The 15,630-nt window shown below is 41.4% G+C and overlaps 1 protein-coding gene across 3 annotated transcripts in view; it reads left to right on the forward strand.

The window, feature by feature from the left end:
* BRF1 (BRF1, RNA polymerase III transcription initiation factor 90 kDa subunit) overlaps positions 1-15,630 on the forward strand; it is a 176,963-nt gene that overhangs the window by 19,946 nt on the left and 141,387 nt on the right. Inside the window, exons 1-2 of one of the 3 annotated variants that reach the window (XM_017807461.1) lie at positions 11,474-11,479; positions 12,221-12,223. The exons of the other annotated variants lie outside the window; for them this stretch is intronic. The gene's annotated coding sequence lies outside the window, so the exon portion shown is untranslated. Of the gene's footprint in view, positions 1-11,473; positions 11,480-12,220; positions 12,224-15,630 lie in introns of those variants that run through there. 3 annotated transcript variants of the gene reach the window in all.

The following is a 15,630-nucleotide window of genomic DNA, read 5'->3' on the forward strand; positions in this document are numbered from 1 at the left end:
CATAACTAGTCTCCTTTATCACATGTGCCTTTGCTGTACGTTTCCTCACTATTTATAATGCGTTGGGACATGGCAGTTCATAGTTCCTCCCTTTCTTTGCTGAACCAGCTGATGTTTGTGTGTGTTTGTTTGGGAATTAGCTGCTTACAAAAATGGGAGTCTTGTTTACACTTGCTAAAATATTTATGCAGGAAAGACTTAATACTGTTGTATTTGTTCATAATCAGTTTGATTTTCAGTGTGCAGTACTATGCTAATTGAGTGTATGAAGCTCCATGAGTTCAACAAGCTCAGGTCCACAAAATGCTTTGTATCTGTGCACATAGAGTTCATTTTTGTAGTAAAACCCTGCACACCCATGAGATTTTTCAGCTTCAACTTTGTTTTAAAGGATTTGAAAAAAATAGCTAAATATCGCTGGTTTTTTTGAGAAAGAAGAATTATCAATAAAATACTAGCTCAGAGGGGACACCCTTTGACAAGACTTCTTCCTCTGTGTCTGGGCCTCTTCAAATTCCTACAGTATTGGTTAATTCTTATGGTTACCTACTGGGCTGAAGGGCAAAGTGCTGTCTCTTTAAATCTCATTTTACAGCTCTGTACTGCATTACATAATCTCTCTAAATAGCCAGTTTATTCTTGTTTCCTTGCAGGCAATCTGCTCTCACTGTATCCGTGTCAGAGTCGTCGTTACAAGGGAGTTGTTCTTGACTTGGAGCTCTGATACTTTCAATAGTCCTCAGTGACCAAAAAGAAAAGGGAGAGGAGAAGGAAGGTCAATGGCATGATTATAACTTGAAAGCTTCAGTTGCAGATATTCAAATTTGGTTTAAACTAAGTTTGAAGATTGCAGCTGCATCTAGCTTAATCCAATTTCTGAACTGTTGTGCTGTGTTTTTAATTATTTCATGAAATGAATGTGTGTTTTCCCTCAGTCCTCTTAAATACCAAAACATTAACAGTATTTTAGTGCTAAATGGGAAGACATTTCTGAAGATGTTCTGTAATGCATTTTTGACTGTTTACATTTAAACTGTTTGCTTAATTCTTTAACCTGTGTCGTCATCACTAATTTCATAGCTGGTTTATTACAAGTGATTGTGGAGGGCCCTACTTCCTCCCAGAACTACACATCATGAATTAGACCAGGACAATATATTAAATGCGTGAAGAACAGAAGTATCCAGGAGGGAGGAACAGAAAACGCTGTTTAACAAAACTAAACCAACAAGGGAGGAGAGGATATTACAATCCTAAAATAATTGAAATTGGAAGAGACCTCTGGAGGTCCACAAAGTGGTGGCTTTGAAGTTGCATTAAGCTGCTCAGAGCCTAGTGCAGCTGAGCTCTGGTGATCCCCAAGGAAGGATATGATACAGTTGCCCTGGACAACCTGTTCTCTAATGGTTGACCACCCTCACTGTGAAGAATTTTTCCCTCCTGTCTAGTCAGAACTTACTTTGATGAAATGTGACTCTTGTCCTTTTGCTGTGCATCTCTGATGATTCTGGCTCCATCTTTATAACCTTCCACTGCATAGCTGGAGACACCAATGAGGCTCCTCCCTCAACTTTCTTGTCTTAAGACTAAGCAAATTCATCTGTCACCTCACACAATGTGCTCCAGTCTCCTAATCATGTTAGTGACTCTCTGCTGGATTTGCTCCAGTATGTCAATGCCCTGTCTTGTGCAGAGGAGTCCTGAACTGGACAAGGTACTCTTAACTGCTGAACAGGGGATAATAATCACTTATGTTGACCTGCTGGTTGCAGTCTTAATAATGTGGCTCCGGGATGAAGTTGACCTTCAGCACTGTGATTGGGTGCTGCTGTGTCATGTTCATATTTTTGTCCATGAGGAATCTAGATCCTTTTCTGCAAACCTACTTCGTAGCCAAACAGTCCCCAGCCTGTATTGTTGCCCTGCAGTTCTTCTGTCCCAGGTGCAGAAAAATTGTGTTTGTCTTGTTCACAAGGCTTCTGTCAGCTCATTTCTGCAGCATCTTCAGATTCCTCTGACTAGCAGCTCTGCTCATCAGTGTACTGACCACAGTCCTGATGGGATGTTATCTGCAGGCTGGCAAAGGGAATCTCCTGGCTCATTGTTTGTGTTTTTAATGAAGGCATTGAACAGTATTGACCCCAGTATCAATCTCACTTGTAAGTCTGAGGGTGAAAGTCCTGACCACTACCCTTGGAACTACGCTGGTTTTTCACCCAAGTTGCAGTTCACCTGTCTAGTCTAGATCTCCTCAATTTGGCTACCAGGGATAATGATGAGATGGAAGGAGGGAAGAGCTGTGGTTATGGTTTACCTTGACTGCATTCTGGTTGTTATTGCAGGTGGGCATGATCTGCCCTCATTGAATCTGTGCTGGCAGTTCCTAGTAACCTTCTTGCCTTTTGTGTGTCTGAAAATGGTTTCCAGGTAGACTTTTTCCATAGCTTTCCAAGAAACTGAGGGGAGGCTGACTTGCCCCAGAGTCTTACTTTTCTCTCTCTGGAAGAGAAGCCTGATGCTTGCTACCTTCAAGTCAGAGAGAACTTCTGATTCCTGCAACTTTTTAAAGATGGCAAAGGTGGCTCTTTTTCACAGCCCCCTTGGCATCCTCAGATGCATCCCATCCAGTCCAATTAACTTGTGTGTGGAGATTTTTCTTAAGTGAGCCCTTGTTCAGTTTTTCACTGCCACAGATAATGCTTCATTTCCTCCAAACTCACATAAAGACCTGAAAACAAACACTGCAACAGAACACCAAGGAGACTCATGAACTGCTGTAAAGGCAAACTGCCAGATACCCTGTCTGCTCAACATCCTGCACATCAATATGGAGTGTCCTTGTGCTTTGGGGAGACTGTACTTCTGGCCTCTTTGGCCTTCACAACAGTACCTCAAGGGGTCTTGCTTACCTCTTCTCTGAGCAAACTGAAGCCTTCCCTTTGAAATCCAGGGTCGTAATTATGCCACCCATCTTCCTCACGCTCACAGAATCGCAGAATATTCTAAATTGGAAGGGACCCACAAGGGTCATAGAGTCCAACCCTGAAGTGACACCTCAAGATCTTGCTCATCTCTGGGTTGCTGCAACCAAGCCTGCCGTCAGACTTTACACTCTCCACTTCTTCCTTTCTAGGGGTGGTAGGTATATAACAGTGCTTCTGCTTGACCTGTTCCTGACATGTCCTGGAAGTCCACTGGATTGCCTGTGCCCTGCTATGGTTCCCTTACAGCAGAAGCTGGGGTGGTTCACCATGAGAACCTGCTGTCTAAAGGAGGCCTCATCTTCAAGATCAGATGGTCTGTGGCAACTGCTCATGACAGTGTTTCCTTTGGCCTTGCCTCTCATCCGGACCCATTAACTCTTTATTGGCCTGTCACTTGTTTTTCAGCAGAGCTTCACACATTCAGGCTGTTCCTTTGTGTAGAATGAGTCCCTGTCACCTTCCCTGTCTGTCCTTCTTGTGGAGCCTGTAACCATCCATCTCATGACTCCAGCCATGTGAACTGTTCCACCATGTATCTGCTACTCCCCAGTGAATTTGTAGTTTTGCAACTGTGCATAGGCTTTGAAGTGAAGTCTTCCAGATTGTTTCCTTTGTTGGATACAGTCTTTTCTTTAACTCTTCCTCCTGTATCAATTCTTGTCCCTGGCTTTGATTTCAGTAATGAGTCTTCTAGTCTAGTGTCTCTCCCATTTTCTTGTCCTTCTTGCTTTCCTTTCTGTTGGGATAGAAACTAATTCTAATCCTCTCATTTCTACCTTCAGTAGCACCATATTGAGTTTTCTCTTGTTGTCTTTTAAAATAATCATTGCTTGAACTCATCATTGCTTAAAGTTCTCCTTTTCTGGTTTTGTCTCATATCCTCCTAAATTTCTTTACTTAATAAAGCATTGAAAGACTTCCTCTTCTACTCGGACCATTGCTTCAGTTTTATCCTCTCTGATGTGCTGACTGCCTTGTCCCTTATGAGTCCTCTTTTATCATTAACGCCTTCTGTCTCATCCATTTCCCTCATCTTCTTCCCATTTCATGTGTTAACTTTCCCCATCTCTCCTTGAAGGAAGATAAGGAGCATCTTCTCCTTTTCATTTGGGATGATACTACATGTTTTTTGTGTGTGAGTGTGTTTTGTTTTGTTGGGTGGTGGGATTTTTGTTCTTGTTGGTTTTCTTTGGTGATTGTTGTTTGTTTTGTTTGGTGATTGTTGTTTGTTTCAAGTGCAACCTTTTCCTTTGACAAACTTCTTCATTCTCAACGTACCTTTTCCATCTAGTGCCATGCCATGGCTGGAGCTAGGGTGGCAAAATTTAGATGTCTATGTGAGCTCTTCATTCTCAACTCCTTTCAGAGTCTCTGCATAGAGACAGACAGATTTAGGGTGTGATTAATTTAATCCGAAAGGAAGTCAAATGACTCATTCTCTGAAGCGTCTGTTTCTCTTCACTCACTGAAAGGAAGTCTATATTGACTAAGCTCAGCCACTCATCTCTGAAGATAAGGGTGATGAATCGTAGGCTTTGGTGTCTGCTGGATCCCTTTGCATTTGTGGATCTCCGTGTTGACACAGACTTAACATGGCCAGAACTGAACTAGGAACTGCATCCAACTGCTCTGTCCTTTTGGATGTTAACAAGTTCAAGCTTCTTCCCACTGAGGCAACTCACAGCTTTCCTTTCTCCTGTCTTGTAGATCCACCCTCTCCAGCATCTGCTAAAACATGCATGTGTCCTAGCCATAACACTCACGTATTTGTTTCTTGAATAAGTGTCTCTTGACTTTCATTGCTTTTTCTCTCTGTTCAGAACATGCTCCAGAGCCAGGAAAACAGAAAAGTTGTGACTTGGAATGCTAAACCTCTGGTGCCTTAACCTCTTCATCAAAGGATTTTTAAAAGAATGTTGCTTTCCCATCCTATTTGCCTGTTCACATGCGTGATCGCGGTTACTTATCTCGTAACAGTTCAACAGGGAACTTTCCTGGTGTTAGGAGGCTGCTGTGTCTGAGTTCCAGCTTGCTGGACCGCTGTGCTTCTGAGGCTTGTTTGGGTGTCAGTAGGTGTGGGCTTTCCTGTTTCGATGTAGGCGCTGGTAACTCACAATAGCACAACCCACAGCTCATGCTGGAGCCCTTGGTGGCTGAACCTTCAGGGTGTCTCAGTGCCTTACCTTTCTCAGAGCTTCAGCTTCCAAGGTTTGCAGGCAACTGCACTAATCAGCAAAGACCTGAAGAGACAGGCAAAACACTTATTTAAGGAAAACAAACAAAAAAACCTCAGAGGCAGAAAACCCACTTTTTAGCCAGCATAAGTTACTCCAAGAATTTGGATAAAACCAGAAGATTTTATTTCCTTGCCTGTTTCTGTATTACTCTTGATGACCCATGGAGTTTGATTCAGAGGCCTCTGAGGAAGCCCAGATCCTTCTGGTACTTCAGCTTCTCCTTCAGCACATGGAGAATCTCTTCTTTCTTAGGTGGCTAATGAGACCCTGTGTTTCATCATCTCCAGTTTTCTTTGTTATAAGTTCATCAGTTGATCTGGGACAACCTTTTGGTTATACATGGATTAATTACTTGAGTTAGAATTTGAAAATTTTTATTGTCTTAAGCTTTGTCTGTTGCTAGGGAATGATGAATAAAGTACCTGTTGTGGAGATGCTTTTGATGTGCTGCTTATCCTTACGGGGACAGTATAATGGAAAAGAATCCAAATCTTCTTTAATGAAATCTGTTACTTTTCTAAAGAAGATGATCTGGGATCCTTTAAGTAAAGAGCAGAGGATCTGCTGGAGATAATGTAATGGTAGGATTTTGCCCAGAGACTGATTGACAACTTAAAACTTTGAACACAGCATTCCACTGGGTTGAAATACATGAGTCAAGCTTTGCTGGTCTTCCTTACTCTGTTACTGTGTTTGCTTAGCCAGAAAAGGGAAAAATTAGAAAAGGCATTTCTAAAATTCCTTGAAGGTGTCGATTCAGTCTGTATGTCTATGACTACACAGGGAGATTGTCTGAGGACAGTCTCTGTTGTCTCTTTTAATTTTGAAGATTGCCTTTGAAGTTGAAAAAAAAAATTGCAGTCTTGATCAAATGAGTTAACACGATTCCTCTTGTCTTAACTAATAACAAAATATTTGCATGTTCAGCCGCCTTGAATTGGCCTGTTTGTGACTGCGGAGTCAAAGGTGTCTTTCATGATTCCTTTGCTCTGTCTCCTCTCCTGTCTCTGCTCTGTCTCTTGGTTTATTAGCTGGCTGTGGGCAAGAGAACTCTCGTGCCAGGGAAGCACAAACCTCTGCTTTGTTTTGTCAAACAAAAGAAGAAATGCCCTCTAAAATTCTGCACGCTTGTGAAATTTCTTGCCTGGATATTGAAGTTTTGGCCTTTTGTATCTCAAAATTTCTCCCTGTTGACTTTGACGATTTCTGTGTGACACAGAGTAAGACAATATATATCATGCTTGTGGAATTCACTGATGGAGATTTATCGCCCTGCAGCCTTGTGTAGGTAATTGGAAGCTGTCATTTCTCTCGAGAGCAATTGTTTACTTAAAGACAGTTTATCTAGTGGGCTAATGTTTTTTAAAACATTTGCTTTTTATAGTACCATTCACGAGGAGATGAACTTGGATATTAATGGGTCTGTCTTCCTTCTTGTACAGTGTGGCACAAAATAGGTGACTGCCTCTCTCCACCTTCCTCCCCCTCTACTAATGTCTATAAATTTCAGTGCTAGTAATCTGCTTCTTCTAACAGGCATATGAATTAAATAATTTTAGCTTTGGAATGCTGTTTGACAAGCTTAAAATATACTCCAGGTAACATAGCTTTGGTTTAAGATCCATGTAACTGCTGCTCTCTTTTTTGATAGTGAAAAACATGTATGTCACTTATACGGCATAGGACTGCCTTTTAAACATTGAAACATGAGTTTTGAAGTGTTTGTGTCATTTTGTAGGCACTGTGGCTCAAAACTTGAGAGGGAAAAGGTTGTTGTTGCTTTTTATTGCTGTGTTCTCTGATAGTGCCAAGTTCCTTTTCATGTGTCAAAAGTGCCTTCTTGTTTTACTCTATGAAATAAATTGGAGAGTGATGTGACACTGCAGGGAAGCATTCCCTAAGCCCAAGGGTTTGCAAGTGTGATTTGCTTGTGGAGCTATTGCATTTTTCTTGGGAGATGGCTTTTCTGAAATAATGGCTGCAGCACTAAACTTCTGGACCCTCTGCAGAAATAACAACAGAAAAAATTTAGTGCCTGTGTACCCTGGTTTTATAAGGAGACTGTGATTTATTTGCTTATGTTCTTGCATACACCTTTGTTCTCGTTTCACCTGCACTTTGCAGCAGAACACAAGTTAGTTGTGATCCCATCTCGTCATGGCTTGTCTTGGAGGAACCAGAATGGATCTGTTGTTGTGGGACACAAGTGACATCTGTCAAAGTGTGTCTGTGAGAGGATGTGCAGGCACATTGTATTCCTGTTGTATTCCTGTTGTAGGGCTGTAAGAGCACCTGTCCATGCACATCTGGCACAGTTTCTGTCATAGGCATCCAGCAGTGGCTGAGGGAGCACTATCAGAGCAGTATCAGCAGTGCATGTGATGATGCTTCTCCACAACATTACCACCTCATTCCCTGTGCAGAAGAGCATGTGCAGCTTTGATTATCCTCTTGCCTTCGCAGCTGTGTGAGGTGTCCTCCCAGATGCACAAGCACAGCCATTGCAAAAGACTGGCTCCTGCTCGATGCCTTTGCTTGCAGCAGCATTTCCCAGGCAAACAGAGTGCACTGGTGGAACACCCAAATGTAAGGGCAAACAAAAAGAAACACACGCTTCTGTAAAGGTACGAAGTGTGTGTTCAGTTGGAGGGTTCTGTGCCCAGTACAGCCACACCAGCAAATTTATCAGCAGACTGACCTATGTCAACCCTTGGTCAAAAGAAGAAACCACCAAGAACCTCAAAGCCAAACCCTGGTTCCAGCCTGAACAACAGCTCTATGCACTCACACAAGTGATCCCTGACCTGGTACCCAGCTCCCTGGAGTCCATTTCCATGATAAGCATCTCCAAACAGCAAAGCCAGTTTGATCCCAGCCTTTCCCATCCCTCAACTGCCCTTTCCCATTCCCTTCATCCAAATATGCTGTGCCTTGGCTTGGGCAATGCATCTGTTTACTGGCACAGTGAAATGATTTGAGTTTCACAAGCAAAATCAAAAATTAAAAAGAACCAACCCTTTTTTTTTTCTTTTCCTATTTACCTTTGATCACTTCACTCCTCCACATGCCACCACACAGTGGAGGAGGGAATGGATGATGTAGGAATGAGCAGGAACCTCTTAAACCAGCTTTGTAGCAGAAGAGGCTGAACGCAGGACTGCGTAGCGAGCTCCTCTCTCTTTTTCTTTTTTTTTCTTAGCTTTTCTTTCTTTTTTTTTAACATTTACTTATAACCCACTGTCCTGTTACGTTCAGTCCTGCACAGTCAGAGTGAAGGAAGGTGTTTTCTGTTCTTTTGGCTTGACTTGCAGTGAGTGGGAAGAAATTTTAGAAATGTTCTGTTCATTGACTGCTGCTGGCAGATGGATGCTCTCCGCTTGAAGTGCCTCAGGCCTTGATATCTTCCGTTTTCTCCCCCTCCCTCCTCCCAGCACACACCCTGGAGTGGAGTGCGCAGCCTGTGCTAATTTAGTCGCAACTTAAAAAGGAGCGATGAGGAAGAAATGCTCACTCTGACAGAATTCTTGTCGCTCGTGACATCTTTAGGGAGAACGTTTTCATTTCAGGATCCCGAAGGATTTTTCCAGCAATGTGTATTAGGTGTTCTGCGATGTTTGGTGGGGCAGCAGTAAAATTCTTAACGCATTTTAGGACCAAAATGCTGATTCTGTTTATGTGTTAATCAGTTCAGAATATACAGCATACCTGACATCCAGTTTGATTTTTTTTTTTTGAGTGTTTTGGTAACTGAGGCTTGGGTGTTTCTAGTTCTGAGGTGGCCTTTCCATCTATGTGGACTACAAAGCAAACCTTTAAGCAATCAGTTTGTTAACCTGGTATGTTAAAACATTTCAACCAATTACTGTATTTTACTGAACTGGCTGTTTCTATGTCAAGAGCTTTCACCACTTACCATCACTTAGAAGCTGAGTGATGCCAGCTCTGAGGACTTTGATTCAGTTTTTAACAGAAAAATGTTACGATTTTCTGGTTCAAATTTAATGGAAAAAGTTGCAAAAATGACCAAATTATACACAACTAGGACTAAAATCTGTTGTTCTATGCTGATTACTACGCCTTAACTTAGTGGATATCTTCAAAATACTGTGCAGCTACAATCACCAGGTGGTGCTGTTGCACACTGCTGAAAACGCTTCTGGAAAATAAGTTTCAATTCTGCCATTACCGTAGTTATTCAACTCTAATTTCATGGGAGGAGTGGTGAGAAAGATAATTTCTTTCTTTAATCGTGTGTTAAAGTAGAGCCTTTCCTGAGAATTTTGGGTTTGCTCTTCTGCTAGCTGCTCAGAGTGGATTTTTAGTTTATGATCATCTTTGATGTAGAAATGGTGTATGGGATAATTTAGGAGGTTGGATGCTGGGTGGACGGGACCATATCTGGGCTGTGGCCTAAGTGAGTCCTTCTTAGGTGCTGAGTTTATGAAGGCTCGCATTAAGTTAGCAAAGGTGAAAGGTTGAAAAGTGATGTCTCTTCATAAGCTGAACATAACCTCTTTCATGAATGTTATTTAATTTAACCTTGCAAGTTTTGAAGAGCAGGAGCTCCATCCTGCTCCAGAAGGACATTCCTTAAAAAAAAACCATCCAGGCTCCTAATGCACAGTTTCTTTTCAATGTCTGCAATAAATGTAATGTTTTTTTCTCTTATTTAGAAAAAAACTTTAGATCATACATATAAAATGAAGTAACTTTTTTTCCCTCAACAGTTGCAAAGTAACTGGAGTTGTAAAGAAAGTTGCTTTTTTTCCCTAAGGCTTTGCAGAACTGGTTGTTTATGGATGAGCTGTAGAATGGGAAATCATGAATTTAAAGTTCCAAACTATTCCTTTAGATGAAGATTTTTTTCCCCCTCTTTGTACTCAAATAATTGAATCATTCTAGACAATAAAGACAGCTAAGTACTCATCTGCTTAGATTAAACCTAGGTACTGTCAACCACTTAGATAGAAATGTAGGAAGTGTAAGTAATTGCAGGAGGGGGGAAGAGTTCTCAAATGCCTACCCCTCCTGAAGGCATTATTATTGCTGTAATTTTAGATGTAATTCCTACATTGAAAACTTAACACTTGAAAAATGAATGTAATTATTTCCTACATGGAGATTTTTCTGTTAACTTTGTTTTCCAATAGAAATTATAAGCAAATGACACGTAAAAAGTAGAGAGAGAAGTACAGTGTTGTCTTCTCAAACCCAGGCTCCAGTGTGGCAAGGAGTTGGGTTCAGCTTAAACCTGTTTTTTTTTGATCCATGCTGTGTAGACCTGCCCTGGGGGAGCTGTGTTTGCTTGGCATTATTGTTTGGGACCCCATATATGTACCTAGAAGTTGGCTTTAATCACCAAGATTTAAAGCCTTCATGCTGTTTCAACAAAGGTGTCCCAAACAAACACAGTGTAAATTAAGTGGAAAGGTGATTGATTGCTTAGGTGTTTAAAGTCAGTTCAGAGGATTCCTGTGTTTTCAACCCAAAGAAGCTTCTCTTAAGTTTGAACAATAGAAAAATCAAACAGGGATCTTTCTTCAAAGAAAGGTCATTAGCACTGAGTGCAACAACATAAGTGGCTAATTATATTCAAATGTGTGACTCCCTAAGAACTTATATTATGCTAATGAGCATATAAATGATTTTTTAATAAATCAATTAGGAACGGGATTCTTAGAAGAAAGCTGTGTATTCTTCCTTTATGTGCCCTAATACCACACAGTTGATTAGTAGTACTTTTGGGTGGTATATTCTGAAAAGCATATTATCAAGAAAGCAGTTTAGGATCACAGTTCCAGTTTCTGGAGGAATACACATTGCTGCCTCTGTAGAATCGCTTCGGATACACAGGAATTGTGCTCCCACCCTCTCCTTTGTGGTCATTCATTAGAGAGAATATATATGAATAGTATTTCCATTGGACCTTAGATATGCTGTTTGATTGCTCGTATAAATCAGTATTCAGGGAAAGCATTCTGTGCATTTCTGTGGTAGGAATCATGAACTTGCTACTTTGCTTTGTAGTCCCTCCATTTAGGATGAATTTGTGAGAATGGGTTGCTCTGCAGACGTTGGTCATTAGGTCTGGTCTGAGGCTTGAGCGTTTTTTTGGTAACAGTGTAGAGCACAAGGAAGCTGAGGTCACTTGTTTCCTGTCCTTGCAAAATTGATGGATAAGACACAGCCATCTTTAATCTCCATCCTTTTTAGAAAGCATCACATTATCTTGTCTAAAAGAGACATAAACACTGCAGAGTTTCCAGCCACACTCTCATGGGGTAGCACAGGTGCTAAAGCATGGGTAATCATTCTTAGAAGTCATCCCAGTACTTATTTCCAGAGTTTGGCAGAGCCAACTGATGCATTTCTGGTTCCTTTGGGCACATGTGGATATACATACAAGCTTAGACAGATGCACAGAAATCCCTTTACATGGGAAAAGACACTTTATAAATCAGGTTAGGAGATTGATGCCTTTGCTTATGGAATACATATACTATGTGTTTTGAGGGAGTACAAGGACAGCTGTAAACTTCTGCTTTCAAACTCTGTGTAGCATCCTTGTAGCAGAGAAAGACATGGAGCTGATGGAGTGAGCCCAGAGAATGGCAGGAAGATGCTCAGAGGGCTGGAGCATCTCTGCTGTGGAGACAGGCTGAGAGAGCTGGGGTTGTTCAGCCTGGAGAAGAGAAGACTCTGAGGAGACGTTATAGACCTTCCAGGCCTAAAAGGGGCTAGAAGGACGGAGAGGGACTTCTTACAAGGGCATGCAGTGACAGGACAAGGGGGAATGCCTTTCAGCTGAAGGAGGGCAGATTTAGATTAGATACAAGGAAGAAACTCTTTACAGTGAGGATGGTGAGGCACTGACACAGGTGGCCCAAAGAACCTGTGGATGCCACATCCCTGGAAATGTTCAAGGCCAGACTGGACAGGGCTTTGAGCAACCTGGTCTAGTGGACGGTGTTCCTATCCTTGACAGGGGCTTGGAACTAGATGGTTTTTAAGGTCCCTTCCAATCTAAACCATTCTATGATTCCATGATGATTCTGCCATCTCAGACAAAGCATAAAAGTTGTGTGTTACTGATGAGCTGCTCTCAAGGCTTGTGGCTGCACTTCCTGCCAGGCCTTGTCTCACTTCTCTTTCTTGCTCTGGCCGATGCCTGTAGAAAACTGACTGCTTTGTCTTTTTTCCTTGGTTTCTGTCTCATCACAAAAGAGCACTGGAAGTTGGTGTGAGGGGTGATGATGGGATGGATGGAAGATGTTGGATTTCCTCTTTCAACTGTCTCTGGCAACTTCATCCTCTGATATTTTACCTGAATTGTTACAAAAGAAAAAAGTAGATTTCTTCTAAAGACAGAAAGATTGGGAAAATACTCTTACAGAAATAAAAATGATGGAAAGTACAGCTCCGACTGGTCCAGTTGAATCCAGTCTCCATGCTGAGGGTTTTGTGTGTTCTCTCTGGCTTCTTATCCTACATTTGCTGTGGAGTGAAGAGAGTAAAGCAGACTTTATACGAAAAAGCAGTAAATCACTTAATAGCTCTTAATTTATCATTCCCGCCTCTCTAACTACCAGCCTCCATTTTAAATGTGAGATGAATCCTCAGTATTTGCTAATCCAAATTCATCCTCATTTTCGAAGGTGAGGATGAAGCTGTCTTCCTATCGTCAGCAAATCAGCAACTGTAAATGTGGGAGATTTTAGAGGGGTTGCCTTATTATTCTGAGCCCCATGCAGCTTGCCAAATCCAAGCAGGTGTTAGGTTTGCTTACTTCCCTGGCCATGAAAGCTCTGTGAGCACAGGGAAATAGCTAGAAATAAAATTATTGGATGTCAGCAGAAACTTTGTAAGTGATTTCATAGCAGTACTAATGTGGGTGTATAGCTTTGCAAATACAGTCCCTTTCTACCTTAAAAAAATATTTCTATATCTAAAGGTTTCTTCTTTTTGGAAGGTGGGAGGTGGGGAAATAATCAGACATATTTAGCTTCATGAAATCTTTGTTTTTAAGCTTAAGTACAGGGAAAATAATTTACAAGGTCGCTTAGTGATACCGTGGGAAAATGTGTATCTTGAGACTATTCAAAGCCATCTCAAAGTAGATTTAGAAACTATGGTTCCTGACATGCACTAGAAGAAAAAAGTACTGCTTCTGGTGCAAGCTGAATCAGTCCTTGAGTGTGTCAAGAAAGAATACCACTTTTCAAGTGATTTTTGGAACAAATCCAGGGTGCTTGTGAGGTGACGTTTGTTGTCTGAGTGGTCTGTGTTATTCCAGCTGGCCCTATACTAAAAGTTAACTCTTGCTTGCTGCCAGCTTCTTTCCTGAGAGCAAATGGGCATCTCTAGCTTTGGTCAAAATAAAGTTGTTAGACATCCTGTGGATCATAAACATACTTCTGTCTCTTTGTGTTCTCTGTCCATGGTGAGTCCAGGATGCATTGATGGCAGATGGTCTCCTCAAGGGTAGTTTGTACCCTATTTCATATCTGGGGGAACTGGGAATGGAAATAATGTTCATTTTGCAGGATTGCAGCAGTGCTCAGATGCTCCTTTTGCCATTGACTGTAGACAGTTTTCCTACTGCATGTGTGGGTAGTTTTGTCCCTCAGCTCTGCTCCTTACTTTTTGATCTGACATGTACAACAAATTTCATTCCAACATCTTTGCAGTGTTTGATTCCAGCTTTAAGAAGAAAAGGAGGCTTGACGTTGATCAAGGTCTTTGACATAGAGGAAAAAAAAGCTTTGAGATTGTTTTGAATTTCTGAGAAACTCTGATTTGTTGTGCCAGCTAAGTCAAGTTGTGGGATTATGGTGACACTGAATATTAAATACCAAATTTAATATCCTAAGAAAACTTCAGCAGAAGATAAAGAGGAGCATAAAGGAGTGTAAGAGGTGACATGGAAGCAAGAATCGAGTCCTTCAAAGGGTACATTTGGAGTGATTTGTCTCCTCTGCATTGCTCAGCAGAAGTCAAGGGCTGCCACCTGCCTCCGTGGTTCCAAGTGGGGAATTGCGTGTGGTTTTCCCCCTCCTCCAGGCACACTCGCTCACTGTTAAACCAAGAAGGATCCTTATGTCAGATATCCATTCCTGATTTAATCTGTAGGAAGCATAAAAGGGAGACAACATAATAACAGCCACTTCCAACAAGGTGCTGTTGAAGTTTGAGTGCTGTGATTTCAAAATTACAACGGGCACCGTTACCAGAGGGTAAAACTGCAGTTGATTTGGGGCACTCGGAAATGTTTGGTTGTGCCAAGTTCAGCTTCCCATCTATTAAGAAATGTGAACTCTGGATGTGTGGAGGTAAGTTTATCTTGCACAAAGCCAGGCAGAATTTCATCAGCCTGTCTGCTTTTCCCAACACTCCAGTAAAATACAAAAGGTAGGAAGGGCCAGATTATAATTGCTTTTCAGAGGGAAAACAGGGTCCTTGAGGTTGATTAATGTAGCAGTAGAACTTCTGAGGCCTTCAGTGAGGAGCTGCTTGTAGCATAAATAGGTCTGAGGCAGGCAGTTGATTGAAGTGTTTGTTTATTTTTGTGGGTCTTAAAAAAGGTCAGTAAATAGAATTTGCTCCATGGACTCTGCTGAAGCAATATGTTAGTTAGGTTCGAGATGATGCTGATGTTATGTGATTCCTTAGGGCAGCTTCCTTGATTGCAGCTCCACCAAGTCACAGTAAAAAAACCCTCATTTTGGTGATTATGGCACCTGCCTGATTGAAACTCTGAGGCAGGTAGTGTTTTATAGTCAGCTTATTTAGAAAGAAATAAAAAAAAAAAAAAAGAAGATTTTTCCAAACGCTGTCACTAATCAGAAAAATGCAATGAAATTGAGACCTGTCTGTAGTCAGACTTGGGCAATATTAAACTCAGATCATTCTCTCAACTGGTCTCAGAACTATTTCTGGGATATGTTGCAATCAATACTCTTTCTTGTGTTGAACATCAGCGTCTGCTCTGTAAGAGCAGTGACGGTATCAGGGGAGAAGAATCCATGTCTCCTTTAATGAGATCCGTTAGGTTGCTGCATGGCAATCGTCACATAAATCCACTGATTTCTGTTTAAGTCTTTAGTCAGTATGTTCTCTGGTAGCTATTTTTCACCATACCATATTACCTAGAGGAAAATGAATTAATAATGCATCTAGTCTTGGATGCGTATGTTTAATGGATGATCTCACATCCTATCTTGGAGTCATACTGCACAGAAAAAGCCCTGTTGTAATTGATCTTTGAGGTTCAGCACATGAAGAAGAAAAAATGTAATTGTGCCTGCCTGAAATTTTCTTTAACTACTAAGGACTGGCACACTAGAGGCAAGTGGATCATCTGGAAGAGCAAAGGAAGTTGGTATCTAAAGATTTGACTATGGACAAAATTC

The sequence above is a fragment of the Lepidothrix coronata genome, unplaced genomic scaffold (assembly GCF_001604755.1).
Source record: "Lepidothrix coronata isolate B3197 unplaced genomic scaffold, Lepidothrix_coronata-1.0 Scaffold19, whole genome shotgun sequence".
Lineage (NCBI taxonomy): Eukaryota > Metazoa > Chordata > Aves > Passeriformes > Pipridae > Lepidothrix > Lepidothrix coronata.